Raw genomic sequence first — 9,227 nt, 5'->3', positions numbered from 1 at the left:
TTGGTGTGTAAACTTTAAAATCCAATGTCCCATAATTTGTGAGCTATTTAAAGAACAGATTTGGAGTTTTTTGTAATCCTTAGGCTCTACCTGTCTACCAGATCTCTGCGGCTACTGTGTTGGTGATTCCTGTCACATGTCACCATTGTGCAACAAAAATAAAACTTAAAACACATAACTATTTCCTGCAATGCACGTAATACAGTATTAAAGGGAAATGACTAGAAATACTGGCATAATTGTACATTTTGTAACTGTAGTGTAGTAATTGTCTGTTTTTCCATCGTCCTACCTGCGTGCCCGATTCTGTGGAACACGGGATGGACGACATGCTCCTATCCGTGTTTTTTCACCCACAGTATTGCCTAGTTCAACTTTGTACTATCTCGTTCCACTTTTAATCAACAAGGTGCATATGTCCCCGTCCTCCGCATTACTCAAAGTATTTTTCTCTGCCAGGTAATGTAATTTTAAAATGAATTTTCGAACTTTTTTCGTGACGGTAATAGGCCTTTCATTGTACGCATGCGCAATGACTATCTTTACGTAACACTTTTTAACTTGAGTATGATGGATGTAACGAAGATTGTTTAACGCATTGCTTTCAAATTTAGGGTTATTAGGACCTTCCAAGACGGCTTCGATACGTTCCATTCTTCCAAATGCAATTTGCCACTGGTAAGTCAACAATTGCCGTACTTCCAGCGGAATATAAAGAATAGTTAATTACCAGCGTGGCGGGAGGCGATTTAGGCAGGTGGGATTCTGTGCTTTGCTAACAGAAACAATTAATTTCGCTGCTTATATTTTGCTTTCTTCGTTAGTTGTCGTCTTTAAGTTGTTATTGTGTTTGCGAAAATCATTGCTTTTGGCCGTTAACAAAAGCTGAATAATTAAAATTAGTGTAAATACAAACTAACTTCTATTCCCAAATGCTGCCCTCAAGTGTCACTTAAGGTTACTACAAGCTAAACTCAAAAGACCTAGCGTCCTTAAGTAGAATATTTTGTATTTCACGTGCGAAAAATTGACATTTGGTTTCCTTTATTATTTGTATGATTGTGTGGATGTGTAAACCATTTGATATTAATTGGGATGGTCAACGTTTTTCTAACTTGATAACATTTGCATTGCAGTTATGTGACTTTTGCGGAACCCAAATTACTCGCTCGTTTGCTACCGGAACGATATAACAGATGCACGGTGTTCGCTTCTTTAACTTATATAACCAAAATCGACTTACTAGTGCTCCCTAACACTGTAATATTTTAAATATGATAGTACGTTTTACTTTTTCCACGAGTTTGTTGAATCAGTAATTTTAAAAACTTGCCATTTTCTGTAAAAAGACGAATTGCCTTTACAGCACTTCGCGCAAAGCATTCTGGGTCTCGAACACTTGTAAAGTGATACAATTTATAACTATGTTAAGCTGTCCAAAAAAACAATTAAATTGAATATTCGCCTGTAATGTCGCTAGGGGTCAGAACGTTGTGGGTTTGGATAAATGTTACCACATGCCCCCCTGGCGTTACTCTGGGTGAAAAACGTTCCTTCGCAGATGACCTGTCATCGTCGGTCAATGGTAAATTAAGACTATACTTTCAGGGATCATTTCTATAGTTCTTGACTTGAGAAATGTGTTTCTAAAGTGATTGGTCTCGCTAACTACGATGACGAGAGGAGATATTCCTTCCTGAGCGTGAAGCTGACAGAGAATAATGATTCGTCATAAGTTCTCTGTCATTGATGAACGTTCACTGCTTCTTTGTGGAGCAGAGAGGGAAGGAATATGTTCAGAGTAGTTAGGTAATGCCGTTAAAGTAAACGTAACTGTAGACAATTAAGCGTTAAATCGGCAAGTAGTATAACCCTCTTATCTTAAGTGGTGACGATTTGAGTCTTGAGTATATTTTAAAGAATGATACTTGTGAAATGAAGTCAAAAAATCATGTCTGTCATCTTTTGGTGCAAAGTAATAACTAAATGAGGCACCATATTTGATGGTCTGGTGTCTTAACGACTGCAGTGTTGCTTGTCGCAATTTTGTGCATTGTGATGTTGCTTATGTACTTGTATTGATGACAGAATGATTTTAATTTTCATTCACAAAATTAAATAAAATAATCTAATGACTGATTTGGGCTTCAGAAAATTTTTCCTACGTGATGCTATTTCTCCTGCTTTGGAAGTATATAATAATAATCATATTTTAATGAAAACAACTAGGGCTGTCCCAAACGACTAATTTTCTCCCGATTAGTCAGCCGACTATTTTTACGATTAGTCGACTAATCTAATTATATATATATTTTTATATATATATATATATTTTTTTTTTTACTAATTTAGCAATGAAATTTTTGTTGACGCTTATCAATTCACAAAAACATATTGGAACACTCAAATTATTTATTAAAGTACAAATAAACACGTAAATAACAATAATAAATCACAAATAAACAATGAGTTCAAATGCTAATAGAATTAACTAGTGTAGCATCCCGATTGAAAAGATGGTCTCTTAAACTGATGGTTTACAACTTTTATTCCATCCTTGATGTAAACACACTGTAAGAGCTACGGTGCACACAAATAAAGCAACACAATTAGAAATTAACAAAAACTTTTCACCTTTTTCCTTTTAAACCTTATTTATATATCAATGAATTGCCTATATGAATTGCCTTTACCTTAATTTATTACCTTATCATTGACAATCTCTCCCTTGAGTGCAATCACTGTATATACTGTACATATTTATGACCTTTTAACCTTATATAATTTTCTATGCCATAAAATATACCTTTCAATTAGCATTAAGAACAATACTAATAGCACTTATAGGCCCATTGTCAATGAAACATTATTATTTAGTAAGGCGACAGCACCCTCTGGTGTACAAAAAATGAAAAAAAAAAAAATTACAAACTGCGTGAAGGCGCTTGAGGTGTTTATTCACGGCCGACGTGCAGCCAAGCTTGGCATTGAAGAGACAGGACAGAAGAGTGTACTCTCCTTTGTTTCTTAGAAATAAGTCAATGTTTTGGACACTCTGGTGCGCTTTTTTTGGCTTTGTGCCGCTTTCCCCGCTTGCAAACAGCATCCGACATTCTAACTTTCCACGCATATATATTTTTAACCCTTCATTAACCGTCGACAGGATGTTGTGCTCGTCGACGGATTTACGTCATCGATGACGTCGACTATGTCGACTAGTCGGGACAGCTCTAAAAACAACAGACCCTATAAATAGCTTTAGATAGAGTTTAAACATGTGGCGCCACTGGCATAAAAGCCTGTTTATTGTGTACTGATAGCATGTGCCTCCTTAATTTTTTGTTTTGTTTTCTAGCTTCTGTTTCCTCCTATGTTTTCTTATGTACCGTATTTTTCTGTTGGTATGTGTGCTATGGACATCCTGTGTGATTCCTGAATAAAGATCATATATTAAAAGCGGAATGGAGCGAGAACTCCGTCTGACAAATGCGACATTTTACCTGCAGAGAATGAATTTTTTTTTTAAGTGTCAATTTCAAATAGATTTGGGTTCTGATAGGTCTGACAGTAAGTTCCAGGAAAAGGACGAAATAGAAATGAGAAGAACTACCCTTTTTTTGTCAATATGATTTCGAAATGATCTATTGCCACCAAGTGTTTTTATAATCTTATTCTCGAATGGGCTCCATTTTGCAGTGGGTCAGTGGGTGCAATTTTGCTTCAGAATTTGTAGTTTTGATACGATACATCTTCCTTATTACTCAGACAGTTTGACAGCTCAACTGACAAGCAATTCAGCGACTGCGTTGGTCAAGTGACTTTTTATTAAAGCGATACAAGCTTCGGGACGAGACTTCGCTTGATGAGCTCGACGCATGCGCCGATGCATTGGTGTTGCTGGACTCGTCTCTTGTTCTTATACTACCCTGAATGGAGCAATGTTAGCAGATTGATATATTCTTTCTGCAAAGCCTTTTCTAAAATAGTGTGACAGTAAATATAAACCGATTTGAATCTGTTATCAGTCTATTTACGGGGGTCCTCAATTACAAATCTTGAAGGTCCACAATATTTTTTTTTCATACAAGCATGGGTCCATTTATTAATGTCAGTCAAGTACAAGGCAGGTCGAAGGTGGTAAAGGTGGTTTTCTTTTGACCAAACAAAAATATAATGTACATTCTGATTAAATAAAAATGAAATTAACTAAACTTTTTTTTGACTTAAAAAGTACAAGAACAATGTTTACACATGGACACTGAATAATTGACTAGCTCTGCCATTAAGGTGCAAACAATAACTATTGACAGTACATTTTGTAACTGTAAAACACTGCTGGACAAAAGAGAAAACGTGCAAGTAGTGCAGTACATATTCACTTGTTCAGAACCTAAATGACAAGCTCTGTCATTAAGGCGCAAACATAACAATTATTGACAGTAAATTTAACTGTAAAAGACTGCTCAATGAGAGAAATGGCATTTGGGGGTCACAAAGCTGTTTACTCACATGTTCAGCCAGTACTTCAGTGCATCTTGTGGTTGATAAATCTGAGAGTGAGACTTGTTTTTGTTGTCAGTTCCTCGTTTTCGTTGTCTTTGAACATTGCTCTCATCATTTCAGTCATACACTGTTTTATTATTTATCCATCAGAGAACAGCTTATGTTTGGCCAACACCCACGATACGCTGAGTGAGCACTCCGTTGCAATTTGTTGTTGTGTCATAGATTTAACAATAACCTTGCTTGACTCTTGATATGACTGCTTCATCCTGTTAATTTTTTGCCTTCTCAATTCTGATTTAGGAAGAAACTTATCTTCAAAAGAGCTGTGTGCTCTTTAACATAATGGCGTTTCACATTTTCACTTTTTATCAGAGCAACTGTCTTCAAGCATATTAAGCACATAGGTTTGGTACTTGCAGTTGGTAAAATGGACGCATATTTGTCATTCCATTCCTCATTGAAACGTCATTCCATTCCTCATTGAAATGGCGATTTTCCTTGTCCAATTTTCTTCTCTTGGTCAACTTTGAGCATGCCGTTTTGTTAGATTCGGTCTTCTACTGGTGGCATGTGTGGTGTTAGTGAACGTTGCTTAACATTGTGATCTTGAACGTTGCCTGCATGCAGCGAGAGTGCAGGGGTATAGACCCTACTCACCAACGTCACAGGATGATGTGTCGCTGTATCCGGCCGCCATATTGTCCGTCACTGTTTATCCGTATTCTCAATGGTTTCAATTTGTCGTGCAATTTATAGTGCAATTCATGGAAGCCCCGGTGCTTTCAGACGCTGTAAACTCATTGTATGCGTTGCATAAAAGGCGTTATGTGGAAAAGTTTCAGTCTATCCATTCGCCAGATCCATATTTGATGCCTAAATCGATATTTTTCGACCCGCTGTCTTCGCCGTCTCTGCCTGACATCTGCTACCCTGATATCTACAACTATCTTGTCCACAGAAACTCAGCCTATTCTCACGAAACTTTGAAAAACTTTAAGAGCAGCACCCTAAGCAACATTACCCTGTGTGATCCTTTACTTCCAATTTTCTAAAATGGCGACAATCAAAAAAAAAAAAAGTTGACTGCGATGGCCGACGCTTCTAGGTGGATATTGGACTATTTTTTCAATAAAATACACAACAACTGTGTCTGCCTCATTTGCAAAGAGACAGTCGCTGTTTTCAAAGAGTTCGATGTGACGCGATATTAGCAAACAAGACACGCTGACATGTACAACATTACAAGGAAGATACGCAGCGAGAAATTATAGCAAATAGAAGCTAGTTTAATTTCACAGCAGCAGTATTTCGCAAGAGCCCGAGTGTCGAAAGAGAACGCCACAAAGGCGAGATTGTTGAAATTATTAATTTGAAAAATTATAATAAAGCAAATGTGACACACAGAAGGGCTTGCTAAAATTTCTTTAAATATATTGTTCTACGTAAATCAGCCAATGTAACCCCCCACATTTTTACCCCACCAAATCTGGCCCCCTTTGCAAAAAGTTTGGACACACCTGTTTAACTGATGATCCGGAGATGAGGCCAGCTTCTTTCACTTGGTACCAGCTAAATATTATTCAAAAAATAATGATGGGCGGAAGAAATAAACATCTTGAATTTGAAACTGTATGTTGTCGGCGATTAGCCTCGCAATGATCTTAATTGTGCTTGTCAGCCCAAAACCCTCTTAATATATATTAAATGCATCTTACCAGATATAAAATGACTACTACATAATCTGTGGTGATCCTTTGGTGCCCAGTTTTCTCGTTAAATTGCAGCAGTCCATCTCGCTCTCCTCTCCGGGTCTCACGGAATATGGTAGAACTTCAAGTCTCTCCGTCTATCATCTCTGTTACTGCAACCAACCGCCACAGACGCCTTCACCATTTTGATTATTAATGTTAACGAGCAGAAAAACACGCCATAATAGGAGGAATTTACGTAGCGGTAATGCTTAAACCCGACGAGTTGACGGACAATATGGCGCGGAGGCGTGGTTGTGACGTCATGTGAGTAGGGTCTATAAGACGGGGAAATAAATAAATAAATCACGTTTGGTCACAGTATGACTCACGTTCTTGAATGAAAAATAAAGTACACGACAGCGTGTACAAATAGATTGCAAAGTGCTGGGTGCGACTCGTGTTTAAGGTTGCTGACACTGCTGTGGTCCGTCCACGCTACCTAGTCGCATGCAGGCTCTCTCAGCCAATCAGCGATATGTATATGCGTGAATAAATGTAAATGTATCTCTACAGCTACAAATTTGTTAAAGAAACAAGCTTTAAAAATTGTCATTCTTTTTTAACAAAACAAATTGTTTTTAAAACAGTTTGCGCAGAGCATTCTGGAAATCAAACACTTGAATAGTGACCCAATTTATAACCATGTTAAGCTGTCCAAATAACAATTGAATTGAATATTTGCTTGTATTTTCATTACTTGTGAAAATGTGGTTAGTTACAAGAAAAGTACCCCTGGCTGTTACTCTGGGTGAAAATAGTTCCTCCACATATGACCTGCCATCGCCGGCCAGGAAGTAATAAAGACTATACTTTCAGGGATCATTTCTATAGTTCTTGTCGTGAGAAATGTGTTTCTAAAGTGATTGGTCTCAGTGTTTCCCCTAGGATTTTTTGAAGCTGTGGTGGTGGGCTGCATCGGAGTCGGACAGCCTCACCATGTCGTGCCACAGCGAATTTTTTTTCCTTCATTTTTTCCCCCAAGAAGAACCATAACAAAGATATATTTGAAATATTTCATTAGCCAGGCTAATGTTGTACCTCTCAGCTACAGTACATGTATGTAAAATGCGTAGCTGATTACAGCTACGTTACCCGATGTACTAATGCGACTTTTTTTCTCGTGGCAATAGTACGACTTACATCTCGTAGTGACTCAGGGTTGGCAACCCAAACTGTTGAAAGAGCCATATTTGACCCCCAAAAAAACACACAAAAAAACTGATACAGTATGTCTGGAGCCACAAAAAATTAAAAGCCTTTTACAAGCCTTATAATTATCGATACTAGCTATATTAGCCTACTATAGAAATACGTAATTAGCCTTCATGATTAAATGTTTGTTTTCCCTGCAGTGGATCCTATAGAGAATGACGCACCACGTGACTACTCTGTTGTACTATACCACCACAAGTTTAACTTCATTACAATATTAATGAATTGAAAGAATGTTTGTGTCATGTTTGTCCTCCTAGAAATCCTATTAAAACAAAAAAATATATTTCCCTCCCCCATCTTTTTCCATTTAAAAAAAAAAAAAAAAGCTCCGAAGCATCGCTAAAGAGCCGCATGCGGCCCGAGAGCCGCGGGTTGCAGACCACCATCGTCGTCCTCCTTTTTCCTTTTATTTGACCCTCATAAGTACTACATTACCACAACAATAACAGTCCTTCTGTCAACTGACCCATTTAGAGCACTGGGGGGTAAAGAGTTTTACTTGATTCGGTGAGAAGGTGAATAGTTTTTTCCCCGTTGTTCGTAAACTAAATTTCCACACAAAGGCACGTCGAGGTACCATTAACTTAGCAAGGAGAGGTATGAGAGTCATTTTTCGAGTGTCCCAGAGCTCGCGAAATTTGGGTGGGGGGGGCGCATTTATCAAAGTTTCGTCAGCCGTAATTGTCTGAAGTTGGCGCGCCGGTGTTGTGCAGAAAAATAGCCACTCCACGTGAAATGTCCCCCCTGACGGGAGCGCCCACACGTCACTCGTACAAACAGCCTTTTCTTACCAATCGATGGACACAGAAACGACGTTCTTGTACCGTGAATATGTATCATTTTACTCTGCTTGAACTGATAAATCGTTTACTGTGACCAACGCTCTGAAAATAGAGCAAGGCTTTATTTTGGGCCCCGCCTCTCCGCAGTCTCTCAGCGCAAGTTAGTCAAAGTTTGCTTTCCGTCCAAGACGGCCGTCCACCGCTCACTTTCGCTGAAAAGTCCGATCCAAATTATTGTAATGCCCCGGATATGGGCAAGAAGGAGAGAAGTCTGTATTTGCTTACCCACTTTATTGTGGTAACAATAATAAAGAAAAACAATAACAAAATAACAGCGGGCTGCTACAACATGCGACCGCTATCTCTCGCTATCTCGCTCGTTCTCCCATTCTTCCTAGTCGTTCCCCTTGCGTCTCTTAAGGGGGGGCCTGCATAGTTACGAACATTAGGCTACAATACACAATGAATAGGTGTCCGCTGAACTCCTCCCACTCGGCTGCCGCTAGTTTGAAGCGGCCTTAAAAAAATTTTTTTATTTAAATAAATAAATAAAATACATCTCATTTGCCAGGCGTGGCGGCTTTCATTTTAGTGTGGCGGTGCGCCACAATCTGTTGAATATAGGGGAATCCCTGGGTCTTGCTAACTACAATGAGGAGAGGAAATGTTCCTTTCTGAGTGTGAAGCTGGCGGTGAATAATGATTCATCGTATGTTTTCTGCCATTGATGAATGTTCACTGTTTCTTCATGGAGCAGAGAAGGAAGGAATATGTTCGGAGTAGTTATGCAGAACTATTAAGATAAATATAATTACTAGAGATTTATGTGTCGTAATGGGAAATGCAGGGGCCTACACATTGGTAGTGATGACCGCATCTGTTTCTTGTAGTCATTGTGTAACAGTGACATCTATTAGAACTCGATATTTTTTGGAACATTTTCATAACCTGTCAGGTTAATAACTCTAAAATG

At 38.5% G+C, this 9,227-nt stretch overlaps 2 non-coding genes and 1 pseudogene across 2 annotated transcripts; all 3 read left to right on the top strand.

Annotated features, from left to right (window-relative positions):
- Nucleotides 1-1,592: 1,592 nt before the first annotated feature.
- Nucleotides 1,593-1,806, top strand: LOC130919547 (small nucleolar RNA U3). Its single transcript, XR_009063984.1, has one exon. It is a non-coding gene; the product is annotated as a small nucleolar RNA U3 (small nucleolar RNA).
- Nucleotides 1,807-7,057: 5,251 nt separating this feature from the next.
- Nucleotides 7,058-7,187, top strand: LOC130919573 (uncharacterized; annotated as a pseudogene).
- Nucleotides 7,188-8,822: 1,635 nt separating this feature from the next.
- On the top strand, nt 8,823-9,038 carry LOC130919559 (small nucleolar RNA U3). Its single transcript, XR_009063997.1, has one exon. It is a non-coding gene; the product is annotated as a small nucleolar RNA U3 (small nucleolar RNA).
- Nucleotides 9,039-9,227: the final 189 nt, after the last annotated feature.

This window comes from Corythoichthys intestinalis, chromosome 7 (genome assembly GCF_030265065.1).
Source record: "Corythoichthys intestinalis isolate RoL2023-P3 chromosome 7, ASM3026506v1, whole genome shotgun sequence".
In the NCBI taxonomy this organism is placed as follows: Eukaryota; Metazoa; Chordata; class Actinopteri; order Syngnathiformes; family Syngnathidae; genus Corythoichthys; species Corythoichthys intestinalis.
The sequence above is the reverse complement of the archived record's forward strand: the minus strand, read 5'-3'. Positions and strand labels throughout refer to the sequence as shown.